At 45.7% G+C, this 9824-nt stretch overlaps 1 protein-coding gene across 1 annotated transcript in view; it reads right to left on the bottom strand.

Annotated features, from left to right (window-relative positions):
- The window catches only part of ANKRD13C (ankyrin repeat domain 13C), a 60616-nt gene extending 50808 nt beyond the window's left edge, over positions 1–9808 (bottom strand). Inside the window, exon 1 of the mRNA XM_025192833.1 lies at positions 9627–9808. The gene's annotated coding sequence lies outside the window, so the exon portion shown is untranslated. The remainder of the gene's footprint in view (positions 1–9626) is intronic.
- Between the last annotated feature and the right edge of the window lie 16 nt (positions 9809–9824).

Genomic DNA, 9824 nt, shown 5'->3' with positions numbered 1-9824 from the left:
CAGCCTCTTAACTTGTTCACCAGTATGGGGTGGGATACCATATCGAAGGCCTTCCTGAAGTCTAAGTATACGACATCCACCCCTCCTCCTGTGTCCAGGCGTTTCATAACCTGGTCATAAAAAGAGACTAGATTGGTCAGGCATGATCTGCCTGCCACAAACCCGTGCTGGTTTCCCCTCAGCATAATTTGTCCTGCCGGGCTCTCGCATATGTGAGCCTTGATAATTTTTTCAAAGACTTTGCCAAGTATGGAGATGAGACTGACTGGCCTATAGTTGCTATACTTGATAGAAGGAAAAACTTCTTTACAGTCTGAGTGTCAAAGGTCTGGAACAGACTCCCCCTAGAGGTTGTGCAAGCACCTATGCTGGACTCATTCAAATGGCATTTGGATATTTATCTTGCTGGGATCGTTTGATCCCTGCAGACTTCCTGCCTCTGGCAGAGGGGCTGAACTCGATCTCACAAGGTCCCTTCCAAGCCCTAATGTCTATGAAATCTATGAAGTGTATTAGTTTATCTATATAGGCTTTTTTGGCATGCTAGGTTTTCACAGTTCAAGTCGACTAAGCACACTACTACCAAGAGAAACTGTAGCAAAAGATGAGATGATGACAATTCTATTTTTTTTTGGCTGCATACATGGCACATTTTGTAGCTCCAGCATCAAACAGGCCACGAGTTATACTTTTGGGGGGTTAATGTTGCTTTTGTAATATTACCTTTTGACTATTTGTGCAATCTAATAGTGCTACAACTCTCTCTCTCTCCCCCCCCCCTTCAGTATGATATACAATACTTAACTCTTTTTTCAAACTATTTAGTTGGTCTAATAAAAGATACCACATTTACTAAAGAACCTTGTCTAACTACTATATATGCATTTGCATGCTAGTTGTTTTTTTTCCCCGAAACCAACAGAGGCATCCAAATAGCAGAAAAATCAACCCGGGCCAGATTATTTGTGGTAATTTTGCCGATTAACTTAGCTATATTTCTCTTCACACTACTGTTCTAAAACAAAGCACAGGCAAAGAACAATCTAATTTCTTTATACAATCCTGTGACAAATAACCCTGTAACAGCAAATGGGTCACACCTCATCTGGGCACTCCAAAGAGTGGTATTAATGTTTTAAAGCAGACAGAAGTCTCTGGTCAAACAGACAAGCAGTCATAAGCAAAGAGCTCATAAATGCAATTTCATGTATTAATCAAGAGATTCTATGAAAGTTACTTTTCTCTCTGGATCACAAACAGCACCTCAAACTAATGTCTTAGTTCAGGGGTGCCCAAACTGCAGCACATCTTCCACAAGTGGCACAGGCAGCCTGTGTGTGTGGCTGAACCACAGCAGGGAACAGGCAGCAGAAAGCAGAGCTGCAGACTGGGCAGGGAACAGAAACCAGAACGGCAGATTGGGCAGGGCAGGGGAAGGAGAGCAGTGCGCCACATGAGGAGGGTGCAGGACTAATTTGTGGCATGCCTACCAGAAGAGTTGACCCACACTGTTCTAGTTTATTATTATGCAAACAACACTTTTAATGACCAAGCTAGTCACAATTAACAGCCCCCTCTCCAATATAAAATAGATTCTAACACTTGTGTACCAAGCCATGCTCTCTTTGGACTGTTCAGTATGACCCCTTTTAAATGAATTTACAGAGAAGCAGCAGCCATAGAATAAATCGGAATACTCCAAACTATATACACCACTGAAGACAATTTAAACAAAAACAAAACCACTCAACTATGACAAGTCATTTTTACAAGTACTATTCATTCTTGCAGAATCTAGGCTTTCATTTAAAAGTTAGGTGAACTATTCCAAAAAGTCTTTTTAAATGCCAACCAAGCCTAGACCAATTCCCTCCCAGTCCTGTAGGAAATTCTACACTTGACAGCTCCAGTGTCTGGGACTTCTAATCACTTTACCAAACTATAAAAAAAAAAAAAAAAAAAGAACACTAATCAGGGACTTGCCAGGTTTCATCAGTACTACACACACGAGTGGTCAAATTCATTCTGTCAGTAAGTGGAAAAGCTTCAGCTGTAGAGGCAACCTCTGGAACCATTCGATGTGGAGGAGGATTTAAAAAAAGACTGTGCAATCCAATCACAAGACAGAAAAACAGAGTGGATGACTAGGAAACACCAAGACACCACAATAGCCCAGAAGCTCCACAAGGGGTAAAACTAGAAGATTACACATACCACCACAAAAAGGCGAGGAAACAGTGGAGGGTGGGATTAAAAATGCATATTTTCCCCCAGCAACTAAAGGAGACTGAAGTTTCAAATCCATCACAGGTCAATATAGAAGTTCTTGGTTTTTGCTGGAAGAACCTGAACAGCAGCTTCATGGAAAGCCAAGTCTCAAAATTCCCTGCAGTTTGTGGAAAACAAGAGGGTTGACGTTTGACTTAAGAGTCAGTTAAATCACAATCCCAATTTAAATACACTGTTAGTTTTCTGAACTTTATTTAAAAATAACAACTGTAATCAGAGTTTAAAGTCTGAAGAATATTAGTTTGAAATATGCTTTATGCTTTGAATGATTGGAGTTCCAAATAAGTTCCACTCTAGAAAGACTTGAAGAAGCTATAACAAAGACCAATTAAAAATACTGAAATGTGATGTGTGTAACAAAGTTTATTTATAAAAACACTTTTAATAGAACTAGGGCTGTCAAACTATTAAAATATTTTTTCACAATTAGTTGCGTACTTAAAAAAAAATTAGTTACAATTAATCGTGATTTTAAAATCGCACAGCTGAAAACTCAGAATTATGAAAATTATGCAGGTACTTTGTATGGTTAGGGGATGGGTGTGGTGTGTGTGGTGGGGGGATTTGTGAAGATGTGGGGAGCTATGGGGGTGTGTGAGGTTTGGAGCCCAGGAAGGGGGATTCTGGAGCCCAGGGAGGGCAGACCCTTTGCACAACCTGGCAGGGTGCTGGGTACTGTGGGTCATGAGTGAGGGGTAGCGGGGGAAGGGAGGTCTGTGGCTTGGGAGTGAGTGGCGGGAGCAGGGCACAAACATATCACAGCCTCTCCCTCCCCCCCGTCATATTACACATGCACATGTCCTCTTTTTTGAAACTGGAAATATGGTAACCCTACAGGAATTCAGTCCAGCTGCGTGTAGAACAGCACCCAGAAGGTAAGTCTGTGGAGGGGAAGGGGCAGATCAAGGTCCCCACAGTGAAGGAGGGAGTAGGGCATGGACGAATGGGACCCCAAGGCTGGGACACATCATGGGACAGAGACGGGGGCAGGGGCACATGCCACCCTGGATTTGCGCATGGGGCAGAGGCGTGCTACCCACTTCGGGCTGGGGCTCTGCATCCCACTGCCTTTGTCCTGGGAGCCACGCACTGGCCATCCCACTCTCCTCCCCACCTGGCAGCAGGAGGCACAACATGGTGTCGCACAGCTCCCGGGGCAAAGGCAGAAAGGCACAGAGCCCCAGCCTGCAGTGGGCAACCCGCCTCTGTACCGCACACAAATCTGAGATGCAGATGCCCCCCATGCCTTCTGCAGGCATGTGCACAGCAGCAGGGAGCCACCCCCCTGTGCCCCTGGACAAGTATTGCGTGGCTCTGTCCCACGACTTGCCTCTGCCCTGAGGCCCCATTCACCTCAGCCCCTGCCCCACCCCCTCCCTCTGCATTGGGGGGGGGAAGGGGAGAGGGGCTCGATCTACCCCTTCCCTCCCCCCCTCTCTGGCAGAGAATATAAGATTATACTAGATGCCTCTTATCCAAATTCTACAATGCATTTAAGTTCCATGGAATCTGAACAAGAAGTTATATCGCAGCCTCATGTCTTACAGAACTCCATTCCATTAAGCTGCAGATCACCTTCAGGTCTTTAATTGTTACAGATATAGGGTATAAATAGGTATCAATGCTACGTAAGATGCATCATAAGAAGTGTTATGGTTTGCTAACAATTAAAGAAGTTTAAGAACTTCCGATCCTAGAACCCTAATGCAAAATGATTTCTCTTTTAAGACAAAATACCACTTTGTTCGCTGTAAAATGTGGTAAGAATAAAATGAACTGTTTTGGTTTTTTTAAATACTTTTCTGCAAGGAGTTTTTATTGAATTCTCAGAGCGCTAACAGTACACAAAACAGATTCTGCAGAAACACTTAAGTGAAACTATGATAATAGAACCCCTTGTACAACAGAAACACCAGGAAGCTACTTATGAAAAGAGAAGTTATTGTAATAAAGTAAAACAATCTCGCAATCAAGGCTATGCATACAAAGAGGATAAAGGAAAACTAAGCACCCTACTACTGGAAAAATCCAAAAAAAAAGGAAGTTCAAATAGTGCCAGAATGCAAACAAATGAGAGCACTGCAACATCCTTTGTCTTGCTGCTATTTAGCAAAAATAGGAGGGCATGTCTGGTAGAGAATAAAACAGGCATATGACTAACAACAACAGCAAAACAAGGATACAGTAGCCTAAGACCAGGAAAATAAGTACCTTCACATGCAAGCAATGGCTAAATGAAAGGGCAAACCTCAAATTAAAGGTTGCACATGCAGTTATTCAGTTTACCTACATATAGTAACTGATTTGTTAAATCCATTTACTTACAAGAAAAGTTGTCTCAGTGTAATTTTGTCCAGTTTTAGCAATGCTTTTCAGCTATGGTTACTGCCTGCATGAGAATAAGTTTGGTAGAATTTTTAGTCACTGAACAAAACACACGAGGTTACACATAATCAACGGAGTTACTCAAAGCTGCTCTCTCTCGGTTACCAGCTACTAAATGTTTGCTGGAAAAATTTATTCCCATTTTGTCTTGGACAAGAGACAAGGTAGAAGTGCACATTATAGACCAAATAAATCAGAGATGAAGATTTGCACTTAAGAGTACAACTGTAGAAGCGCACAGGTGAAATCCAGCATTTGACCTACCAAAGGTTGAAAGGCTAAATTAAAGTGTAAAAGAGGTTTTTACTTAACCGTCTCAAAAGTACACCAAAAAATATACTAAGAAGATTAATTGTTTTCAGATTGCAGCAGCACAAGAATCTCTGTTTCCTTAACATTACAAGATACACTTGCTGCAGTGCAAACTTAATATTGCGGCCTATGTGAACAAACTTTTGATAACAAATACAGCTCTTACAGATACATTTCATTTCCCCCAAGCAACCATCCAATTGACCAGAAAATTAATTAGAAAAAAAAACGTAAGCCAGAACAGAGCTGAAAATAAGTTTACATTAGGAGTGCACCGATAAAGATTTTTAGGCCAATACTGATGGCCGATTATTACCCAGCCATATTGGTCAAAACTGATTTGAAAGCCGATATGCAGCTAGACAGTGTGGAGAGTAGCATTCAGCTGGTAATTCGGGGGGGGGGGGGGGGGGGAAGAAGCATGTTGGGGAAGGAAAGGGCAGATCAAGGCGCCTACCTACCCCTGCTCCACTCTCTCCCTCACCGTGGGGGCCTCCATCTGAGCCCCCCATGCCCCTTCCCTCCCCCCCCCCGACTTACAGGCCACACTGTTCTCCAAACTGCTGGAATGAATTCCTGTCTGCGTGCATGCTGCAGCTGTGCACATGCATGCGGCATTTATCAGTGACATTAATCGACTACACCTGCCAAAAATGTAGATTGCCAATAATGACAATTTTCCTTTTATTGGCGGCAATCCAATATGGACCGATATATTGGTGCACCTCTAGTTTACATAAAGCCACTCGTATCAGGCACCTGCAGACCCTTTGCTCAAGTCCTCTACCCACCTCCCCTCCCTGCCCCCCGCCTCAAATTTCACCTATGTCTTATATAAGAGCCCCTGAGGTTTAAGGCTTAAGTGATTTCCCTTGTTTTACTTCAAACATCTAGGATCCCTAGTTGTAGGCCAGGTCTCCTTCAATTCATGTTTGTCCAGCACAAAGCAAAATATAGTTCCTGTCCTAAGGAGGGTACAATCATAACGCACAAAAGGGATCAAATGTATACAAGCAGACAGGGGTACAAGGAAATAGCAAGACCATTTTGACCAGCCTGACAGCTGCAAATATGACAAGGCCAAACCATTGCCACATTTTTGTAGGCATCACAGCAAAGAAGCATTTGAAGAGGAATCTGGAGGAGGACAAGGAGATAACTTTACAAATATTTTTGGAAGCTGCCCCTAAACATGAACAGCAGGTTAGAGAAAAAGTATAAAGAGAACTGTCTGAAAATTTAGTAGGTGGACAATGTAGTCTGGCACCAATATCTCGATAATGAATAAAAGATATTAGATAGGATAGGGATGGGACATTAAGTACTCTGTAAGTAGAGACACAGAGCTGATGCTCAACGTGACGATTTGGAAGTCAATGGAGGATGCAAGAAAAAAAATTTTTTTTTAATTAAAATGACAAGCTGGGAAAAACAGTCTTTATATCTGCATTCTGACCTGAAGTGAAGAAAGAAAGAAAATACTGAGATGCTTTACAACAATATGTTGTAGCCTAGAGGTTAAAAGAAACATCCCTGATTACTGTAACAAGAAGGAAACTGTGCTAGAAATTCACCTATATTTAACTAATGAACAGGGATCCATGTTTTGCATTTGCGATGGAAAAATGCATTAAACCTAGATTTTCTCATTTTAAGGAGAAAAACCTGGATTTTCTCTTGTAAAGAAGAAAAATGCAGGAAATGGTGGGTTTCCCCTTGAAGGCTGGCAGAGTTCTACCCTGCAAGTGGCTGAGGAGAGGGAAGAGGATGACAGCCAGGCAGGGGGCACCACATACATGTGCACATGGCTTCCAGGTAGCCTGGAAAGCAACTCCCACAGGCAAGTCTGGTGGGGGTGGGCGGCAAATTGAGGCCCCCATAAGGAGGGAGTTGGGCAGGGCTGCGGCTCTTGGCCAGCTGGGGCACTGCATGGGGATTGGGGTCCAGGGCCAGAATGCGCGGCCACACGGCCTGGGAGGTAAGCGGGACAGGGCCATGGGCGGCTCGCCTGGGGAGCTGGCTTCCCATTTCTGTGCGCGTGTGCCCCCCAGATTTGTGTATGTAGTGTAGGTAGATGCGGACTGCCTACTATGGGCTTGGGCTCGCCACCCTGTTACCTTCTCCCTGGGGCCTCTGCGGCCCAGCAGGGCAGAGTGGGGCCGGGCAGGGAGGCTCAATGCTGCAGCTGCAAGCCTCACACCACCACAGCGAGGAGCCCCCTTGCCTGCCCGGCAGCAGTGAGGGGCACAACTCCACACCATCACTGGTCCTGGGCAGGCAGGGGGATGCCTTACCACAGCAGGTGCTGCAAGGCCGGCAGCAGTGGCACTGAGCTTCCACACCCCACTCTACCCTGCCACACTGGGCCTTGTCCACTAGGATGTAGAGTTCCTGAGGGGAGGGCAGCAGGGCAGAGCCCAAGCCCGCAGTGGGGAGCCCACATCCGGCCCCCACACCCTGATGGGCTCTGCTCGGGCCATGCCACCCATGGGGGAGAGGGAGCCAGGCTCCACTCCTCCGTAACAACCACCCACACACAGCAGACGGGGCTTGGGTGCTGCTGCGGAGGGCAGGGGGCTGCCGACCTGGGTCCCTAGCCATAACCCTAGAAACTAGGGGGCCCCTCCAGCAGGGCACCAACATATCAGGGCTGCTCAGAGCCACAAACCAGTGCGCCGGGGGGGGGGCCAAAACGCAGGGGGGCGGGGGGGGGGGGAGAAAGGGGGGCAGCTGCAACTGGACCTTCGTCCTGGTGAACAAAGCGGGCAGTGGGAGCTCTGATATTCCATGATAAGAAACCCAAAAATCAAATGCCAAAATGTATAGGTATTTAGAATTTATTATAGTGATTGAGGCACTGGTGGGCTTCCTAATTGCTTTAAACTTGTAAATACATCAATAAAACATGATGTTCAACTGATAGCTATATCTAGTGGCGTTTCATTTTAATCATGGAAAAAACATGGATTTGGGTTTTTTTTTTTTTTTAAAATCAGGGAATTTGTGGGGGGTTTCATCCCCTAAAATCAGAGAATTTGCAATTTTTAAACAGGAAACCAGGATCCCTGCTAATGAGGATCAGTTTCAGTGTTTACTTTAGATCCCAAGGTCCTGTTATTCTGTACATTCTACAGCAAATTGTCAAGCAAGGTAGTGCTGCGAGAGAAAACAAAATATTACATAAAAATGCTAAAACACTATGAAATAAGAAGTGCCAGTGCAAAACAAGCACTACTGTTGAAATCTCAGTCAGAGTAAGTGTCACTGTTTAAATTCAGCTGGACCATGTGGCATATGCTGTTTTCTACTTTCTAGTCTACAATATATGGTTAATAAGTTAAAACAAACTTTCCAACAGTCGCACAAGAACAGAAAATTCTAAATTACCCTTAAACACTGCTTCTGCATTTCCTCCTCCTTACCTGGGTTTTTTCTTGGAGTCTCAGACCAGCGGAGACTCCCTATGCTTGAAGAAGGGTGACTGCATCCAAAAGCTTGCTAAGAACTTTTTCCAACTACTCAGTTGGTCTAATAAGAGAGATCACATCTACTCAAAGAACCTTGCCTGCCTTCTTCTTACCTGTAATTTCACATTTGACTTGACCATTTTTTCATTTTTTTAAATTAAAAGACTTCCGGTGTTTAATACCAATAATTAAAAGAGAGCTCCGATAACCTTTAGACATTTAGTTCTCATTTAGTAGAGGCTTAGAGCACAAGCATGCATTAAAGCAATTTTCATGAGCAAGCGTCAGGAGGTTTGAATGTCTAAGGGTAACTGCCACTGTTCAAATGTATCTGTCACTTATTGCCCAGATCCCATGCCAGATTGTTCCTTTACCATCCGTATTCCTTACACAGTGACAATGTCAGGACTTGTCTTATTCCGAGTTAGGAACAGGAGGGATGAAGCAATTTATACCTGACAAACTTCACCATGGAAGCCCTGAACGCAATTTACTAGAAATGGGACAGGCAAAATAAAAGTGCATAAACAAAAGCCACCTGTACAAACCCACCAATTCTAACTACAAATCAACAAGCTAGAGAGCGCCAAGGAGACGGGTGCAATTTGAACTGGCAGTTCTGCTCCACTGAAAGGATAAATTGTCCATGATAACTCCCCTAGCTTGACAGAAAGAGAAGGGCCTTCAGGAGCGGCATCCCTCCTCAGGGTCCCCCTTGGACAGCCCCATCCCCATGACATTCAAGCAGTAAGCTGCCTAACCCAGAAACAAATATCAAGAAACTTCTCGCTGATCTTGTGGTGCCACATGGTTCATTTAAAGATATCTTCCCCCCAAGGGAAGGAAGCAGAGACACAGGAGCCCAGAGAGCCAGACCAGTGTACGGGCCTCTATATATAGAGCAGGACGGAAATCCCCCCCACACCTCTCATTCCCCCCAGTCTCTCCAGTGCCCAGGCTGGTGGGGAGCAGGGCAGCCGCCCCTTGTCAGCATGTACCCAGTGGACCAGGGGGGAAACTTTTCTCCTGAAGCCTATGGGAGCGGAGGGAGAGAGGGGTGATGCCTGCCCCTATCCCTGCCCTTCCACTTCTCTCCCCAGGGTGGACCGCGCACGGTGGTCGGGCCGGGCCGGAGCCGGGGTAGGCTCTGCCCCGCGAGGCTGCGACACGCACCGTGACTGTCCTTCTGGCCGATGCCCTGCGTGCGGATGAGCGCTGACAGCCGCCGCACGTCCCCCTTGAAAACGCACTCGTGCACGGGGAAGTGCGCCGGGCACTTGTCGGGCTCGGCGGCGAGGCCGGGGCCGGGGGCCGGGCCCCCCTTCAGCGGCAGCCGGGGGGGGTGGGTGGTTAAAATGGGGGGGGGGCGCG

Source organism: Alligator sinensis, unplaced genomic scaffold, assembly GCF_000455745.1.
Source record: "Alligator sinensis unplaced genomic scaffold, ASM45574v1 scaffold1052_1, whole genome shotgun sequence".
In the NCBI taxonomy this organism is placed as follows: Eukaryota; Metazoa; Chordata; order Crocodylia; family Alligatoridae; genus Alligator; species Alligator sinensis.
This window is presented reverse-complemented; position numbering and strand designations above follow the sequence as displayed.